This window comes from Mirounga angustirostris, unplaced genomic scaffold (assembly GCF_029215605.1).
Source record: "Mirounga angustirostris isolate CCGP_5_RB_7025 unplaced genomic scaffold, mMirAng1.0.hap1 SCAF_8, whole genome shotgun sequence".
Classification (NCBI taxonomy): domain Eukaryota; kingdom Metazoa; phylum Chordata; class Mammalia; order Carnivora; family Phocidae; genus Mirounga; species Mirounga angustirostris.
Genome location: NW_026991716.1, coordinates 20,109,608 through 20,129,244, shown reverse-complemented (window position 1 = coordinate 20,129,244; position 19,637 = coordinate 20,109,608). Strand labels below are relative to the sequence as shown.

The 19,637-nt window shown below is 43.6% G+C and overlaps 1 pseudogene; it reads right to left on the bottom strand.

Moving 5' to 3' along the window:
* Positions 1–1,936: 1,936 nt before the first annotated feature.
* Positions 1,937–17,574, bottom strand: LOC123837229 (small ribosomal subunit protein uS5-like; annotated as a pseudogene).
* Positions 17,575–19,637: the final 2,063 nt, after the last annotated feature.

The window sequence follows — 19,637 nt, the reverse complement described above, 5'->3', positions numbered from 1 at the left end:
GATTACAGCTACGTTTGAGAACTTATTGGTGTAACTCTGAATTAAATTCTCTTAACGGAAAACAAATTCTCCTTCTATAACACAAAATCTGAGTTTAGAACCCATCTAGGATTTTTCAGTATCTTGGGGTCTGCTTAACAATCCCATTGCCTTTCTTTTCAGTGCAACTGTCCATCAGGATGCTGGGATGGGGTTTTCCTGCCAAGGGGCTCAGCTTGACAGATCTGGCCACAGAAAGGAAAACATTGGTGAAGGTGTTTAAAATAATGGACAATGCCATGTAAGATATTTGGCCCATCTTTAGCCCCCATCATTTGCCTGAGTGAAATAAAGCAAAGAGCGATTTAGTCAGGACTTTTTTTTTTAGTAGATTTTGGCATCTGTATAGATAATTATTTAGTTCCTAAAATTTAGGTCTATTAATGAATTTTTGTGTGTACTGTGAAGTAAGGGTACACACACACACACACACACTTTTTTTTTTTATTGCCTCACATCTTTGTTGAAAATCAATGGATCATAAAGGTAAGGGTTTATTTCTGGGTATTATATTCTGTCCCACTGACCCATCTGTCTATACTTAAGCCAATATAAGATTGTCTTAGTTACTGTGGTTTCATAGTAAGTTTTGAAATCAGGTAGTATAAGTCTTCCAACTTTGTTCTTCTTTTTCAAAATGGTTTGGCTCTTCTAGGTTCTTTGCATTTCTTCTTCTTTTTTTTTTTTTAAGATTTATTTATGTATTTTAGAGATAGAGAGAAGGTAGTATGAGTGGGGGCAGGGGCAGAGGGAGAGGGAGAGAATGCTCAAGCAGATTCCCTGCCGAGCACAGGGCCCACTATGGGGCTCAATCCCAGGACCCTGAGATCATGACCTGAGCGGAAATTAAGAGGCGGAGGCTTAATTGATTTAACCACCCAGGTGCCCCCATTCTTTGCATTTCATATAACTTTTAGGATCATGTCATTCAACTCTACCAAAAAACTGCTGAGATTTTGATAGGGATTTCATGTAATCTCTAGATCAGTTTAGGAAGGATCACCCTCTTAACAATATTGAGCCTTCTAATCTATGTACATGGTACATCCATTTATTCAGATTGTCAGATAAATATCTTGGCAATGTTTTGTGGTTTTAGTGCATAGTTCTTGCACTTGTTTTGTTAAATTTATTCCCAAGTATTTTATTTTTTTCGATGCTATTGTGTATGGAATTGTTTTTAAATTTTATTTTTGGATTGTTTATTGTTAGCATGTAGAAATACAATTAATTTTGTGTATTGGTTTTTTTGTCCTGTGGCCTTGCTGATCTGGTTTACTAATTCTAGTAAATTTTTGGAAACTCCATAGAATTTTCTACATACAGGATCATGTTGTCTGTGAATAAAGACAGTTATACTTCTTCCCTTTCCAATCTGTATACCCTTTGTTTGTTTTTTTTTCTTGCGTTACTTCACTGGCTAGAGACTCTGGGACAAAGTTGAATAAAAGTGGTGAGAGAACATATTCCTCCTTGTTCCCAGTCTCAGCGGGAAAACATTAATTTTTTTCACTGTTTTATTTACTTATCTTTATTTTTTACCTTGTGAAATATAAAAGTCATAACATAAAATGTATCATTTTAACTGTTTTTAAGTGGACAGTTCAGCGGCGTTAAGTACATTCACATTGTCATATAACTGTCTCTGCCGTCCATCTCCAGAATTCTTACTCCCCCCAAACTGAAACTCTGTCCTCATTAAACACTAATTCCCCATCCCCGTGTCTTTCTAGCCCTGGGCAACCACCATTCTACCTTCTGTCTCGACAAATTATACTGTTCTAGGTACTTCATACCTGTGGAACCATCAGTATTTGTGGTTTTTGCGACTGGCTTATTTCACCGAGCGTAGTGTCCTCAAGGTTCCTCCATGTTGTAGCCTGTGTCAGAAATTCCTTCACTTTAAGTTTGAATCGTATTCCATCATATGTTCATCTTCACTATTAAGTATAGTGTTAACTGTCAGGTTTTCATAGATGCCCTTTTTCAAATTGAGGAAGCCTCCTTTTAGTCCTAGTTTATTAAGAGGCTATATCTGAATATAATTGGATTTTGAACAATGATTTTTCTACAGCTATTGAAGACCATGTGGGGTTTTTTGTCCTTTATTCTACTAATATAGTGAGTTACATTATTGGATTTTTGGATGTTAAAACAAAATTGCATTCCAGGGATAAATCCTATTTGGTCGTGGTGTATAATCCTGTGCTTCTTTCTAAGAGTTACACAGATCTAGCTCTTACCTGTAGGTCTGCGATCCATTTTGAATTACTTTTTCTATATGATGGAAGGAAGGGGGTTCAGAATCATTACTTTGCATGTGGATATCCAGTTGTCCCAGTGCCATTTGTTGAAAAGACAGTTCTTTCCCCATTGAAAGATCTTGGCAGCCTTGTTGAAAATCCATTGACTATAAAAGCAGGGCTTATTTCTGGACTCTCAACTCTGATCCATAGCTCTATATTTCAATCCTTATGCCATACACTATCTTGATTCTGTAACTTTGCAGTTAAGTTTTGAAATCAGGAAATATGAGTTCTCCAACTTTGTTCTTTTTCACTATTGTTTTGGATAATCTGGGTCTGGCATTTCTTAAAGTCCTTTTAACTGTACTTCACCTGGGAGTAACTGCCTTCACTGAATTGTGATTTAGGGTTATGCACTATGCCAGTGGTTCTTAAGCTTGGCAATACATAAGAATCACCTAGGGAGTTGCCAATGAAGGACCCCATCCAAGACCAGTTAAACCAGAATCTCTGTAGTGTGAGGCTTGAGCACTATTAGAAGAACTGCCCAGCTAAGCTCAGCCCAATTTGCTGACTCTCAGAAGAATGAGCACATAAAATGGTGGTGGTTTTGACCTTTGGGGTGATTTGTTACACAGCAATAGATAACTGATATGAAATGTGTGTCCCAGCTTGAGAACCTTTCTGGAGGGTCTAACCTTGACTAGAGAGTGTTACTTTAATGCTTTGCTTTTGCTATAGGAATGTATGATAGGAATAGCGTGTACTCTATCATGAGGTAGGGAGGGTAGAAGTGAATATGAAATTGTGCATGACGTATATATTTTAAAACTAAATTTTTAGAAAAGCTAAGCTTCCCTTGGGAAAGTTTCTTTTCTTCTCTAACAATTAGAACTATGTAACTGGACCAGGTTTTCCTTTTTGGTTTGACTGGTAGTAAACAAAAAGTAAAAATTAAAGCTTAATTATAGCAACTATGTAATTCTTTATAGCCTGCAATTTATGATTTTTCTTTTCCTCTTCTGTTATTAGCTACTTATATTTATGTTATCTATGATCCTATTATTTTATTCTTATTTATAATTAGTCATGTTATTGTAACTATCTTTGTAGCTAAATAAATCACTATTTATTTAATTTAATTTAATTTAATTTGAAGTAGGCTCCACACACAATGTGGGGCTCAAACTCACAACCCTGAAATTTAGAGTTGCATGCTCTACTGACTGAGCCAGCCAGGTGCTCCTCTTTGTGGTAAATCACTTTAAACCCCTTGTGGGAAAAAGTGGGCATTAATAAATGCATGTAAGACTTTGACTTTTCCTTTAGAGAGTCAAATATATTGTGAAGAACTTTCTGTTCTCCATTAATATATGTTTTGAGTGCTGAGATAAAACATGATAACTGGCTTGGGGTGAGAGGACAGGGCAGGAAAACAGAGGTAAACTTTGATCAACTTGATCATGGACAAGGATCAAGGGCGCCTACCATTTATTAGTCATCTACTGTGCTAGAGACTTGCTTAGACCACTGTATTAAAAAACTGGGCTGGGTAAGGATGGCTCCTGGAGTTTGTGGACTTTGTGATTGTTTTCACATCTGTAAAATGGGTTGAATAAGCCTCCTTCACAGGAATGCTGAGAGGATTAAATGAGATAATATGTTGAGAGCACCCACCTGAGTGGAACACAGGCAGGTTTGTAAATATTATCTCCTTTCCTCATCCCTTTCTTCAGTTAGATGCTGTGATAACTTACTAAAATTATATTTGTTATACAAAAAGAATGGAATGTGTTCAATATGCAAATGAACTTTGCCATGTCTCGGTCAGAGGGAATTTCTAATCATTTTTGGTAGGGAGTAGGGGGTGGGGGATAGGGAATGAGAAGCAGAGCACCTCTTGTGGCTCATGATAAACACCAGACAGCTTTGTGTGGAATTGTCATCCTGAGACTTTGAATAGCAGAAACATTTTTTATTTTGAGAGGGGGAGACAGGCTGAGGGAAAAAAGAGAGTATCTTAAGCAGACTCCTTGCTGAGTCCTGAGCCCAACGAGGGGTTTGATCTCATGACCCTGAGATCATGACCTGAGCCAAAATCAAGAGTTGGCCCCTCAACCAACTGGGCCACCTAGGCGCCCGGAATAGCAGAAACATGTTGATGCTGGAAGACATTAGAAGAGAAAATGGATCCACAGCAGGAGAAGCGATGGGGTGTGGAGTGAGAATTGCCAGCAACAGCCTTCCTTACAGAAGAGCGAATAGGCAACAGAGAAGAGAACTCTACTGCCTAAAAACTATCTGTTCTCCAGCCTGCATTTCCTTGTGCCTCAGATCCTAACTGCCATACCCCTTACTCTTCTTCCACACCTTCTCGATCTTGACCCAGGACCTATAGCAGGGTCCTTCAGCCCATTAGGAATTGTCCCAGTAGCCTCCACTTCTGATTGTCCTTGTTTTGCCCGGCTTGCTTGTGATAAACTGACAATTTCTTTTTAAAAATTTTATTTATTTATTTGAGAGAGAGTGTGTGTGTGACTTGTGAGCATGCTTGCACATGAGAGAGAAAGAGAGAGAGAGAGAGAGCTAGCACGAGCAGGGGGAGGGACTGAGGGAGAGGCAGGCTCCTCGCTAAGCAGGGAGCCCGATGCAGGACTCCATCCCAGGACCCCGAGATCATGACCTGAGCCGAAGGCAGACGCTTAACCAACTGAGCCACCCAGGTGCTCCTAAATAGACAAATTTTTAAAAATGGAGATGGGGCCTGGCAAGAGACATTCTTCTTTTGATGTTACTGGTTCTCTGAAGAGTATAGCTGAGCTTGAAGATTTTTGGTTCAATTGTTCCTAGGACTGCTCATTCTACCTCCATCACTTTTTACAATCCAATAGCCCAATTTATGTCTGTAATTTAAAATAAAGATGAATTGCCTGTATGGTGGCTTCCTTTATTACATAATGAGGAGAAAGCTCAGGCTTTACCTCACATTTTCCATTTTTGTTCTCACCTCCCACTCACAGCAATGTGGATCTACAGAGAGTTCTACAAGTGGGCAGGATAGACATTTCTGCAATTTTATGGTAGAAGAGAAAAAAACTCATGAGGGGAATTTCTGAACTTAATGTGCTTCTATAGGTTAACCCTCAAGAGTGGAGTTATTCCCATCTTAGTTATTGGTTAAAATGAAAATGACACCCTTTTGGGGATACTCCCAAAAAGCTAGTAAATTTTCTCAAAGTTTTTTGTTTATCTATAGGATGGCATGATGTCATAAAATAAATAATTATACATGTGAAGTATGTAATATGCTGGGGCATTAAAGATGGGATGCTAATTGAATCCACCTCTCTGCAAGAGTGCCTCTTAGCAATCAGTATGTAGGGCCAGCCGTGGGGCGTAGCTGAACAGTACAATTTAAATCAGAAGAAAACAATGAACACGAAAGAAAAGTAAGCAAACTAGCCATCATATCAAATTTACCCAAATGTCATTTATACAGAAGTATGTATCTTTTTTTAAGGCTCTCTCTTAATTTTTCACCACGATGACTGTATTCATTGCTCTTTTTTTTTTATATGTGCTTCTCAGGTGGACTATTTTATTTATTTTTTTCAAGTTTGTTTGTTTGTTTGTTAGTAATCTCCACACCCAGTTTAGGGCTCGAACTCACAACCCAGAGATCGAGTCGCGTGCTTTTCCCACGGAGCCGGTCAGGCAGCTCACAGGAGGCCTATTTGATTTAGTAGGTTTATTTATTTTTTATTTTTTAAATTTTTAAAAAAATTTTATTTTATTATGTTAATCACCATACATTATTAGTAGGTTTAGACATTTAAGGTCATGTGTTTGCAGGCAGCTCACTCCTCAATTCAATGGTGGATATCCCTGAAAATCGGTTCTGGATCCAACTGAAGGTTTAAAATCATTCAGATGAAAGGGCAGATATATTCAAAGAGGCTTGAAGCAAATAAAAGGCCACGTGTGCTCTCTTTTAAACACGTGTCCCTGTCTTAAAATTGAACTTCGACTTCATTAGTATTCCATGGAGGTGACTTTCTTTTCTCCTCACAATCACCTCCTCGTGCTTCTTTTCCCAGCTCAGAGGGGACTGGGATTCTCTGTATTGCACAAACATATTTTGAGTCTCTACTCTGTGCCAAGCACTGCAGAGTACTTTATCTCAATGCTCATGCCATTCTGGAGATGGGTTGCTGCACCTCGAGCTCGATGCCAGTCGCAGGAGGTGGAGGAGGGGAGGAGGGCGCTGGGCAGTGTTACTCTGGCACAGCTGGTGAACCCCTGAACACCCCTGGGGGAGGATTTAAAGCCACATCCCATCGTGGAGGGAGCATGCTTCTGTGTCGCTTTCTCTCCGGATAGCAGAGTTTGTAATGCTGCAGAATAGGAAGCAGACGTATTTTGTCTTAAAAAGTAAATGAAAAGGGTATGCAAGCCACACTGCCTCTTTTTTTGGTACAGAAGAGGGGCTGGAAGAGTAAACATTTTTTTTAAAGATTTTATTTATTTATTTGACAGCACAAGCTGGGGGAGCGGCAGGCAGAGGGAGAGGGAGGAGCAGGCTCCCCGCTGAGCAGGCTTGATCCTCGGATGCTGGGATCATGACCTGAGCCTGAGGCAGCCACTGAACCAATTGAGCCACCCAGGAGCCTTGGGGAGGCTGGAAGAATAAACATTTTTGAGCTAAGCAAGCTCTCGGGCATCCGTCAGCTGAGGCATTTTTTTAAATAACATTCCCGTATTTGATATGGGACTTGAGCTTCGATATGGCAGAGGAAATAAGGGCCATCAGAATGATAAAACTTGGGCATAGAAAGTGACCTTAAACTCATTACTTTGGCATCTTGGGTCAGTCTCATAACTTGAAGGGTCAATGTTCTTCTCCCATATTTGCTGGAGCAAGTCTTCTCTGCCTATGGTTTGTTTTTTTTTTTTTTTTTTTTTATGTAGGCCTATTTTGGTGCCCAGCACAAAATCTCTCTGGAATAAAAGGCCGGCCATCAGCACACACTGTCCTAGTAACTACCCATTCTTTTTTTTTTTTTTTTTTTTAAGATTTTATTTATTTATTTGAGAGAGAGAGCACATGAGAGGGGGGAGGGTCAGAGGGAGAAGCAGACTCCCTGCCAAGCAGGGAGCCCGATGTGGGACTTGATCCAGGGACTCCAGGATCATGACCTGAGCCGAAGGCAGTCGCCTAACCAACTGAGCCACCCAGGCGCCCCGTAACTACCCATTCTGAAGAGTGCCGTATCCACATTGCATTTCTCTTTCTTCCTTGCGTCTGCCAATTCTTGTTTCATTTCATTTTGTAAGATTTTTTTTGTGGTAAAATAGAGATAGATAACAGAATTTGCCATTTGCCATCTTAACCCCTTTCCAGTGTACAATTCAATGACATTAAGTACATCCACAATGTTGTAGAGGCAACACCACTATTGATTTCCAAAACTTTTCCGCCACCCAAAGAGAAACTCTATAAGCATTAAGTCATAACTCCCCATTCTCCCCGCTCCCAGCCCCTGGTAACCTCGATTATATTTTCTGTGTCTCTCAATTTGCCGGTTCTAGATGTTTCATATAGGTGGAACCATACAATACTTGACCTTTTGTGTTTGGTTTATTTCATTTTACATAATGTTTTCAAGGTTCCTCCATGTTGTATCAGAACTTCATTCCTTTTTTTAGGACCAAATAATATATCATTGTATATATATATATACAATGTTTTGTTTATCCATTCATCTACTGATGGATGCTTGGGTTGTTTCTACCTTTTGGCTATTGTGAATAATGCTGCAGTAAACACTGGTGGACAAGTACCTGTTTGAACACTTGTTTTCAGTTCTTTTGGGTATATACCTATGAGTGCAATTGCTGGGTCATATGGTAATTCTGTGTTTAGTTTTTTGAGAGAAACACCAGTTTTTCACAGTGGTAGCACCATTTTATATTCTCATTCCAATTTCTCCACATCTTCACCAACACTTGTTGTTTTCTGTTTTTTTATTTCTTCATTTTTTATAATGGCCATCCTGATGGATGGGAGGTGGCAACTCACTGTGGTTTTGATTTACATTTCCCTAATGACTAATGATGTTGAACATCTTTTTATGTGTTTGATGGCCATTTGTATATCTTCTTTGGAGAAATGTCTCTTTAAGTCCTTTGCCCTTTTCTTAAATTTGGTTGTCTTGTTGAGTGTTAGGAGTTCTTTATATAATCTAGATAGCAAACCTTTATCAGATATTTGCTCTGAAAATATTGTCTTCCAGTCTATAGGTTGTCTTTTTGTTTTCTTGATAATGTCTTTGGTGCACAAAATTTTTTTAATTTTTAATTTTTTAATGGATAGACCTGATTTATCTATTTTTCCTTTTGTTGCTTGTGCTTTAGGTGTCATACCTAAGAATCCATTGCCAAATCCAAGGCCATAAAGATTTAGTCCTGTGTTTTTTCTAAGAGTTTTATGGTTTTAGATCTTATATTTAGGTCATTGATCCAGCTGAGTTAATTTTTGTGTACGGTATATGATAGGGGCCCGACTTTCATTCTTCTGCATGTAGAAGGAAATCCAGTTTTCCCAGCAAAATTTGTTGATAAGACTGTTCTTTCTCCCATTGAATGGACTTGGCACCCTTGCTGAAAATCATTTGAGCGTAGACATGTGAACTTATCTCTAGACTCTCAATTTTATTCCATTGGTCAATATGTCTACCCTTATGCCAGCACCACTCATCTGATTACTGTACTTTTGTGATAAGTTTTGAAGTGTGAGTCCTCCCAATTTGTTCTTCTTTCTCGGGATTCTTTTCATTATTCAAGGCTCTTTGCAACTCCATATACACTTGAGGGTCAGCTTTTACATTTTCCAAAAAAAGTGCCAATTCTCCTTTGTTCTCTTCCCTTGAGGAGAATTCAAACAACTGCCTTCCTCCCCAAAGGCCACCCTGGTGCCAGGTCCCCTTAGGCCCTCTGCATGATCCTTATCACAGGTGCTGGTCCCACTTGCTTCCCAGGACAGGTTAATCATCTCCTTGGATGTTGACTGCCAAGAGTCTGGTCCACTCACCCCTTTTATCAACATTATACATATGAGGATAAGCCAACTTTGAGTTCCTGCCCATGAAGCTCCTTTTGGAGGTTTAAGAATCTCTTCTGACTTGGGGCTAATGCTTTTTTGAACAGTATTAAGGAAGTACAGGGCAAACTGGTGGGGGTTAGGACTTAGAGGCCGTGCTTATGGATTGAAATGAATATGCTTATATTCTATCTCTGCCCCTTTAGGCCACTAACTCCATTTATACAGACCTTTGGGGTGTTGGCTATTATCTCAGCATGAATTTGTTGAGAACCTAATATGCACTAGGTTTTGTAGTGTAACAAATACATAAGAAGTTCCAAATTCATAACCTCAAGGAGTTTAGAGTCTCATGGGGGAGTTTGCATGGCATATGAATATTCCAAACATCTCAAACATGGGCATGATACCTTATTTAATGTCATATGCATCTTGTAGTATAAATACGTGTGATTAGGGCTCAGCCAAGAGTGCCACATGAGTGGTAGTGCCACCGAGAGCTGTGTGGACCAAGTAGTATATAAACTGGGCCTTGAAAGCCAGGTAGAATTTCCAGAAGTATGGAAGAAGGGAGAGGACCTCGTAGGTACAAGAGGTCTGATTAGGGGAGATAACCACAAAATCCAAGACAAGGTGGAAGTGAATTTAATGCTTCTGCCAACTGATAAGAATCTGTCTTAGTGCAACCCACTCATATTCAAGTGCAAAGTAGACCCCGCTGCAGGGTGGGGACAAATTGAGAGGGCCCTGAATCAAAAGGAATTGTTTGGAGTCATTGGTGTCCCAGGACCTATGAGATCATCTTATGCAGCTTTGGTATCCAGTTTCCAGAGGACTCATTGTTCTCAAGGCAGCATGAGAACATGGCCCTCACCCACGCATCAGCTGGGTGCAGGTGCTTGAAACAACCCCCTAGGCACACCCATCTGTGGCCACCACCCTGGTCAAGACTCTTGTCACCCCACACCTGGAATGACTGAAATGGTCTTTCACCTGATCTCTCTGCCCCCAGGCTCACCTCTGCTCCAGACCATAGGGCAGAACGTTGCCATCTAATGTGCTTACAACAACATCAACATCATGGTGTTCCTTAGAGCTTGGATCTGGTCTTCTCTTTCCATGCTCTTTCTCACTTTATGTGTCCCACAAACTTGCTGCTGTGCCATAAACAAAGCAATCTCATGTGCTTCATTGATTCAGCTTTTCACCCATTTCCTGGCCATTTACTACACCTTAGGCATAAGCAGTGCGACGGGCTGAATTGTGTTCCCTCAACATCGAAGTCCTATCTCCCAGCACCTTAGAATGTGACTGTATTTGGAGACAGGGTCTTTAAAGAGGTGATTAAGTTAAAATGAGGTCAGTAGGGTAGACTCTAATCTAATTTGACTGGTGTCTTTATGAGAGGAGGAGGTTAGGGCACAGAAAGACACAGAGGGAAGACCATGTGAGGACCCGAGGAGAAGAAGGCGTCTGCAAGCCAAGGAGAGAGGCTCCAGGAGAAACCAGCCCTGTTGACACCTGGATCGTGGACTCACAGCCTTCAGAACTGAGAAAATAAATGTGTGTTGTTTAAGCTCCCAATCTGTGGTACTCTGTCGTGGAAGCCCTAGAAGCTGGACACGGGCACTTTACCAGCCGTGCCTCAGTAGTGGCCCCTCTCCCCTCACACGCCACAGTCGTGCCCTCCACTTCCCTCACATGTCTGCCCCTCTGGCCTGCTCTTATCTAGTCCGATTCCCTCCTCAAGCCCAACTCAGCCCCTTCATGCCTCTTCTCTGACCACCCCAACCAGTGGGGCTCTCTCTCCTCCAATTATAGCATCTATTCCAATTCATTCTCTCATCCTCTTTTGTGCTTTGTCTTCTCCCTCGAGATCATAATACTTCCCAAGGGCATTGTCCTTGTGATTTTCCCCTTATCTCCTATGAAGAGAGAGAGCTAAGGTGTGAAGGAAAGAAAGGAGCCACGAGTGACTGATTTCTGGGGGTTTGCCTGGAGCCGCTGGGTGGATTGTGGTGCATAGTAAGATAGTAAAGACTGAGTGAGGAAAAGATTTGTGTACTTATATGGGTACACACTATTTTCTTATAAAAATGGTATCATACTATACGGTAGTCTGTCCTTATCCATGAGGGATATGTTCCCAGAACCCCAGCGGACGCCTGAAGCCGCAGATAGTACCCAACCCTATATATACTATGTTTTTTCCTATACATGTATACCTATGATGAAATATAATTTATAAATTAGACACAGTAAGAGACTAACAATAACTAATAATAAAACAATTATGAGACTATACTATAATAGAAGTTAGGTGAATGTGGTCTGTCTCTCAAAATATCTTACTATACTCACCCTGCTTTCTCTCGTAATGGTGGGAGATGATAAAATATGTATGTGAGGAGATGAAGTGAGGTGAGTGACGTTGGCCCTGTGACGTAATGTTAGCTCCTACTGACCTTCTGCCGACGTGTCAGGAGGAGGATCATCTGCTTCCAGATTGAGATTGACCATGGGTAGCTGACACCTCAGATAAGGGGGGACTACAGTCCATATTGTTTTGTAACTCAATTTTCTAACCTAGCAATACTCATATGACATCTTCCAAGTAAGTATTTATAAATTTACCACATTCTTTTTTTTTTTTTTTTTACAGGCTTTAATTCACTTTACTTTGCTTGTGTAAAACTATGTGGGGGCAATAGCCAAAATGTGGAAAAAACCCAGATGTCCACTGATGGATGAATGGATACAGAAGATTTGATACACAAACACACTGAAATATTACTCAGCCATCAAAAAGAATGAAACCTTGTCATTTCAATGACGTGGATGGAACTAGAAGGTATTATGCTAAGTGAAATAAGTCAGTCAGAGAAAAACAATTGTCATTGATCTCACTCATATGTGGAATTTAAGGGACAAAACAGATGAACATAGGGGAAGGGAAGGAAAATAAAATAAGACAGAAACAGAGAGGGAGACAGACCATAAGAGACTCTTCTTTTATTTATTTTTTTATTTATTTTTATTTATTTTTTTAAATTTTATTCTTATGTTAATCCCCATACATTACATCATTAGTTTTAGATGAAGTGTTCCATGATTCACTGTTTGTGCATAACACCCAGTGCTCCATGCCGAATGTGCCCTCCTCAATACCCACCACCAGGCTAACCCATCCCCCCGCCCCCCTCCCCTCTAGAACCCTCAGTTTGTTTTTCAGAGTCTATCGTCTCTCATGGTTCGTCTACCCCTCCGATTTCCCCCGCTTCATTCTTCCCCTCCCGCTACCTTCTTCTTCTTCTTCTTTTTTTTTTTCTTAACATATATTGCATTATTTGTTTCAGAGGTACAGATCTGAGATTCAACAGTCTTGCACAATTCACAGCGCTTACCAGAGCACACACCCTCCCCAGTGTCCATCACCCAGTCACCCCATCCCTCCCACCCCAAGACTCTTTTTTTAAATTAACATATAATATATTATTTGTTTCAGGGGTACAGGTTGTGATTCATCAGTCTTACACAATTCACAGTGCTCACCATAGCATATACCCTCCCCAATGTCCATCACCCAGCTGCCCCATCCCTCTCACCCCCCACCACTCCAACAACCCTCACTTTGTCTCAATCTCAGGAAACAAAGTGAGGGTTGCTGGAGGGGGAGGTGGATGGAGGGATAGAGTAACTGGGTGATGGGCATGAAGGAGGGCACTTGAAGTAATGAGCACTGGGTGTTGCATGCAACTGATAAATCACTAAATTCTAGGGGCGCCTGGGTGGCTCAGTTGTTTGGGTGGCTGCCTTCAGATCGGGTCATGATCCCAGGGTCCTGGGTGGGATCGAGCCCCATATCAGGCTCCCTGCTCAGCGGGGGTCCTCTTCTCCTTCTCCCTCTGCCCCTCCCCTCCACTCGTGCACCCTCTCTCTCTCTCTCTCTCAAATAAATAAACAAAATCTTTTAAAAAATCACTGAATTCTATCTCTGAAACTAAGACAGTATGTGTTAATTAATTGAATTTAAATTAAAAAACTTAATTTAAAAAAACAATCAAAAAAAAAAAAAAACTATGGGTGGCCACAGCTGGAGCCTGCAGCCTCTGCACAGAGACTCTGGTGTGGGTCTTCACTAGAAGGTCAGTGAATCCCTGATAGGGAGGCTTGGTGAATACGGTGTCTTTCTGGATGTCAGGGGTGAGCTAGCTGTCGGTCTTGGAAAGGCATCAGAAGTGGCCTCAGCGAAGCTGCCCCGAGTAGCAGTGCAGCCCCTGGCCGAGGGGGAGCACACGTCTATACTGGCCATCATCAGTAGCTTCTTGGGCACAGGGGAGGAGACCTTGCCTGTGCCTCTGGGGGCAGGGGTGAGGTGCCCCAGCACAGAGCCACAGCGGCCAGTCACCTTGCCTGGGGCAGTGTGGTGCTTGCCCCTCTTGTCCCCCTGGTAGCCTCACCACATGGGGATGATGGAGATCTTGGCCGGGTTGATGGAGCCATGGACGGCAGTGGCTACCTCTTTGGAGCACTTAACACCCAGACCCAATGTGTCCATTGCACAATCGGATGGCAACAGATGCCATGAGCCTGGTCTGCTGGCCAGCACGGGTCTGCTTTACACATGCATACTCTTCAAAACCAGGAAAAAGCCAATGATCACAGAGTTCTTGATGGGCCAGAAGAAGAGACAGATCTCCTCCACGGACTTGATCTTCATGTCCTTGACCAGGTGGCCCAGCTTGGTGATGGGGGCCCACTCCTTGTCCTCGACATTGCCTTCGAGACTTCCCATTCCAGGGTCCTCCCATAGCACTGGCATCATCCACCGTCTGGTGTTTTCTTGGAGAAGAAGCTACCACATTCTTTTCAATATGCACAGTATTCCATGTATTTCTCTTGGTCTTTTTAGCAGAAAAACATCAATGGCATTAATTTTATTAAAACTCTTAAATTAAATCTATAATGTGGGTGAATGTATACTGTATTCCAAGACTGGTCTAGGTTGCCTTTAGAAAGTGAGGATGGGTTAGAACTCAAACTTTCTATGGGAAGGACCACAGAAGCCACCCCCCAGAGTTCCCATATTTTAGAGATACAGAAACAAAGACCTGGGGGTGGGGGTGTTAATGCTTTTCTAAGGTAACTGCTCACACCGGTGAAAGATTCCAAACCTCCTGGGTCATTCCCACTATACCCCAGCACTGCTGAGACAGAGACCAGGGATCTCTTCCTTGGGATTGCTGTGCTGCTGAGTTCTATTCCTTTAGCCTAACAGTCATTTTTGTTAACAAGAAATCAAAAAACATAGAGCTAAATGTGACCCTGCGGGTCAGCTGGTCTAACCTCATCTTATAGATGAGCCAACTGAACGTTTCCTGGGAAGGGTTCTGAGCGTGATAAGTATGTCATACAATGAAATCGTATAGCATGTGGCCTTTACTGTCAGGCTTTCTTTAAAATTATAAATCTGGGGGTGCCCGGGTGGCTCAGTTGGTTGAGCATCCAACTCTTGATTTCAGCTCAGGTCTTGATTTCCCGGTCATGGGTTCAAGCCCTATATTGGGCTTTGTAACTGGGCATGGAGCCTACTTAAAAAAAATAAAATAAAATCATAAATCTGAAGGTGTTCATCTACTTCAGTCCCTCTAGTAGTTTCCTATTGCATGAAGACCCCAGTCCTTCCCATGGCCTCCAAACTCCATTCCTGGGGCACCTGGGTGGCTCAGTCGTTAAGCGTCTGCCTTAATGACTGGGATCCTGGGATCGAGTCCTGCATCGGGCTCCCTGCTCCGCGGGGAGCCTGCTTCTCCCTCTCCCACTCCCCCTGCTTGTGTTCCCTCTCTTGCCGTGTCTCTCTCTGTCAAATAAATAAATAAAATTAAAAAAAAAACCCTCCATTCCCATGTGGCCCCCGTGGCTCACCTCATTGTGGCCCCTGTTGCTCACCTCATTGTGCCCTTTGCTCACTGTGCTTGTGCCATGCTATCCTCCTTGCTGTTCTTTAAACAGCCAAGTATTGATGGAGGCTCTATTTAGTGTAGGACCCACTGGCAGATGTTAGAAGAAATACAACTGATAAATCACTAAATTCTAGGGCGCCTGGGTGGCTCAGTTGTTTGGGTGGCTGCCTTCAGATCGGGTCATGATCCCAGGGTCCTGGGTGGGATCGAGTGGGTCTTTGACAAGCTTACAATATACGAGGGTGGGGGTCAGGGGTAGGATTCATTCTTTCATTCAATCACTCAATACAAAATCATCATCTGTGTATACATTCTAGGTCCAGAGTGGGGCACTGAGGATATCCAGTCCAACAAGACAAGGACCTCAAATTCAGCTGGGAGAAGAGCCAGATAAGTCAGCTGGAAAATAGCATGACTGGGGCGCCTGGGTGGCTCAGTCGGTTGGGCATCCGACTCTTGGTTTTGGCTCAGGTCATGATCTCAGGGTCGTGGGATCGAGCCTGCCCCCTCCCAACCCCCGCATGGGGCTCACACTCAGACTAAGTGTTGGGATGATTGGAATACAGAGGAGAGCTCCCTACATTTCCTTGGGGGCCAGGGAGGCTTCTCAGAGAAGGTGGCAGCTGGGTTGTGTCTTGAAGAACGCCGAGGAGGTGGTCAAAGTCGAAAGCATCAGGGAGTGAAGTGGCGGTGGGTCAGGATGATTAGAGACCTCGAGAACAGCATGTGCAAGGCTTGGGTCTATGCAAGGGCTTGCCACAGTCGGCAGGCTGCTCGCTTTTCTGTCTCGGGGTTTCCCCAGAGCACTAAGAGGTACAACCGGGCCACGGCATGCACGGCCTTACAGGCTAAGCGAAAAAAAAGAAAGCAACCAATAACAAAATTTTATTCTGACAGTTGTTGGCATTGAAAGTGTTAGGTGGGATCACACGGGGTTTTTATCAAGCTCGCTGGTGACGTCGAGAGCATTGGGCTTTATTGTTGTGTCCCAGCAGCCAGGGCCAGGTGAGAAATTGCTTTACTAATTCAAGCCAAAAAAATCATAAACATTTAATTTTATGAGTGTCTACCCATATATGCTAGTTTGTGTGTGTGTGTGTGTGTGTGTGTGTGAAATTTTGGAGAGGTTTTTTTTTTCTTTTACCCTTTTGCAGGTGAGCAAACATGCTCAGAGAAGCTGAGCAACCGCCCTGGAGTCACACAGGTAGCAAGCAGGGTGGAAATGGCAGGCTGCCTGCTTCGGTGCAGCTCCCTGCATGGGGATGTCCAGAGCTAATGCAGGGCAAGGGAGGACGGCCAGAGAGGACAGACATGAGTGCTATCTCAGAGGCAGATTTCTGAGGACCCAAGTGCGAGGTAAAAAAGAGGAAGGCATCTGGAATCGTCCAAAGTTTCTGGCCTGGACAGTGAGAGGTGGTGGCATTTGCTGTGGTGGGGAAAGGAAGAAGGAGCCTAGGCTGTGTGATGATACGGGGCAGAAAAGGGTTGATGCCAGGGGGAGCCCACAGCGCCCAGCAGGTGCACAAAAGTGAGGCAGGGCATCTGGTGAAGGGTACTGGGAGAAGGTCCAAGCAGGCCAAGTCATTTTAGATGAGGATAAAGGCACTTTGGGCAGGTGACATTGCAAGGGAGAACATTCTAGAGAGAAGAAACAGACAGGGAAGCACGAGGTTATATTGAGGAAAAGGCAGTGGTAGATTTTGAAGGCGCACCCACCATCTGTGACCTTGAACGGCAGGCAGAGTGAGGCACTTTAGGCCGAGGAGTAGAAATCCTTGGCTGGGCTTGGGGAAGGGAAATCTGTCACGGTTGATCTCGGTTGATTTGGAATGGGTAGAGAATGGAAGTGGGGAGTCCAGCTAGGAGGGCTTGCAATGGTGCAGCAGGGAAGGAGCGGGAGCCTGGATCGGGTGGGGACACAGATGTGGGACAGAAGAGGGAGATGCGAGGAGATCGGCGCACATGGGGGTCGATATGCTTTCATAACCAGATGTGAGACTAAAGGATGAGGACGTCGTCCCAGATCATCTTGAAAGTTTTTTGAGTTTGGGTGGAAAGAACCAAATTCTGTTTTGGCAATGCTGACTTATGACAGCAATCACCTGTCCAAGCAGTGTGGCCCAGAGGAAGGTTGAAAGTTAGTCCAGAGAAAGGTCAAGACCAGAGGTAAAGCCTTGGGGTCGTCTTCCTGGAGGTCAACAACTGAAGTCTTGCCAAGAGCTCGCATTGTTGTGGGCAGAGTGGACAGACACAGAGCAAAGGGCCGAAAACAGCCTCGTGGTGCAGCCATGGATGGAGGAGGCAGTGGAGGGGAGAATTAGGGCAGTGGGGAGGTTCAGAAGTCTGGAAGAGGAATTGCAAAGAGGAGGTGGCAGAAAGAAAAAGTCACTTCAAAACCCAGACCATGGACAATTTTGTATGTTGTCACTGCTTTAGGATGTCCACCGAAGACTACATGCAACCCTTCCCCCTTTCTCCCTCACTATAGCTGTGATGCACTGGAACATCTTTAAAAAGACTTTGCCTTCTCTCTCCTTTTCTCTGCCCCTGTGGTGTGTCCAGTTGACTGTTCCTCCCCATGTCTTCTCACAAGACTTTCAGGATCAAGTGATTCCAGGCCAAGAAACAAAAGCGGAACCGTCCCATTCCCCAGTGGATTCAGATGAAAACAGGTAATAAAATCAGGTAAACTTCAAGAGGAGACATGGGAGAAGACCCCAGCTGGGTCTATAAGGGACTGAGCATGAGATGACACACATATTTATGCTGCGTGAAGGTCACGGGCTCCTATCCTATCACTCTGTAAACGTCACAGCTACCTGAACAACAGACATGTCTTTTCGGGGAAATGATTCTTCTATCACTATGCTTCTGCACCAGTAGGTTCGTTCAGTAAAACGTATGTGAAAACTTTTGTTTGGGAAAAAAAAAAAGACTTTTCCAAGTACTCACAGAGAACAACAGAGAATACAGCAAATAGCAGATTTGCAAGGCACAACCAGGTTGTTCTGAGGGCCTCCTGGGTTTCCTCCCAAAGGGCAGTAGGGCTCTCCACACCATGGCCTCAAAGGTGGGATAGCTTCTTCCAGTCCATGTGTGGGTTCCCCTTTTCCAAGGATTTGCCTGCTATTTCCACTTGACTGGCTTCCTTCTGCCCGCCTCACACAGGAGTCCCTTCTTTGACACTTGGCACCTGGACTGGACAGGAAGGCTGCCCACCCCAGGCCTATGTCCTCTTCTCTTCCACCCATCACGAGTGATGTCTTGTCCTGGTCAGTAACACTAGGAATCATGTCAGTCTTCCGATGAGACCTTGACTCTACTCAGGGCCAAGAGAGCACAACCTTAGAAAGGATGAAATAATAGGGTGTGGGCTTGGGGTGTCTGAGAGCACAAAGCAGGGTTCTCTCAGAGTCAGAATTAGCAAACATTGTCACGGTTGAGGAGGCCGGGACGGAGAAAGAACCTCTGGAAAATGATGAGAAGGGCACCAGTAGGAAGGCAGGCTTGACCAGAGCAACTGCAAGGGATTTCAGAGGGAGTGTGGAGGCGATGGAAACCAGAGGCATCTGACCTGTCCTCTCCTACCTTGGAAGGATTGTGATGCCTTCTTTTTCCTCATCCCATACAACATGGCCGCTCCCTGTTCCTACTCTGGTCACTAGTCTGGTTGGGTCAGCCAGGCAGAAGCAGAGGCCTCCCTGTTCCTTCCAGATTCACTGCCCTGTGCGAAGTGGGGACCCGTCTGTCTTTCTGAGCACCAGCCTGCTCTTGAGGCCCGTTTGGAATGTGCACCCCGGTCAGGTTTTCCATCTTTTCCATCTCTCCTTCCCTCTGGCTTGTAGCAGGCCCTGCTTTCTCTACCTTTGCTGTCCTGTGAAAGGCCTAAACCAGGACTTTGAGTTGAGCTGTGCAAGGACAGGAAAACCACACTGGGGGAAAAATGGTGCAAGCATAAAAGTTCGTTTGCTTCTGTTTTGGAACGCCTTTCATCACAAGAGATAGTAGAACAAATCCAATAACATATACCACATGAAGGATTTGCAGGCTATGGATCTTAATGTCTTCTTACTGATAGCCAGGCTGTTTCCCCCCAATCTACCAAACATGCCACTTTTTTCTTCCAGGGCTACCGAGCCTCTTCTTGTTGAGGAGGTTACAAAGAAGGGACCGTGTCCAGGTCTCCCTGTTGCATTCCACAGAAGTATGACAAGAACTGGGCTCATGACTCAGCCTTGACTACTGCAGGAAGTTTCAGGATGGCTCTCATAGCCAGCAGCCTCTTTCCCC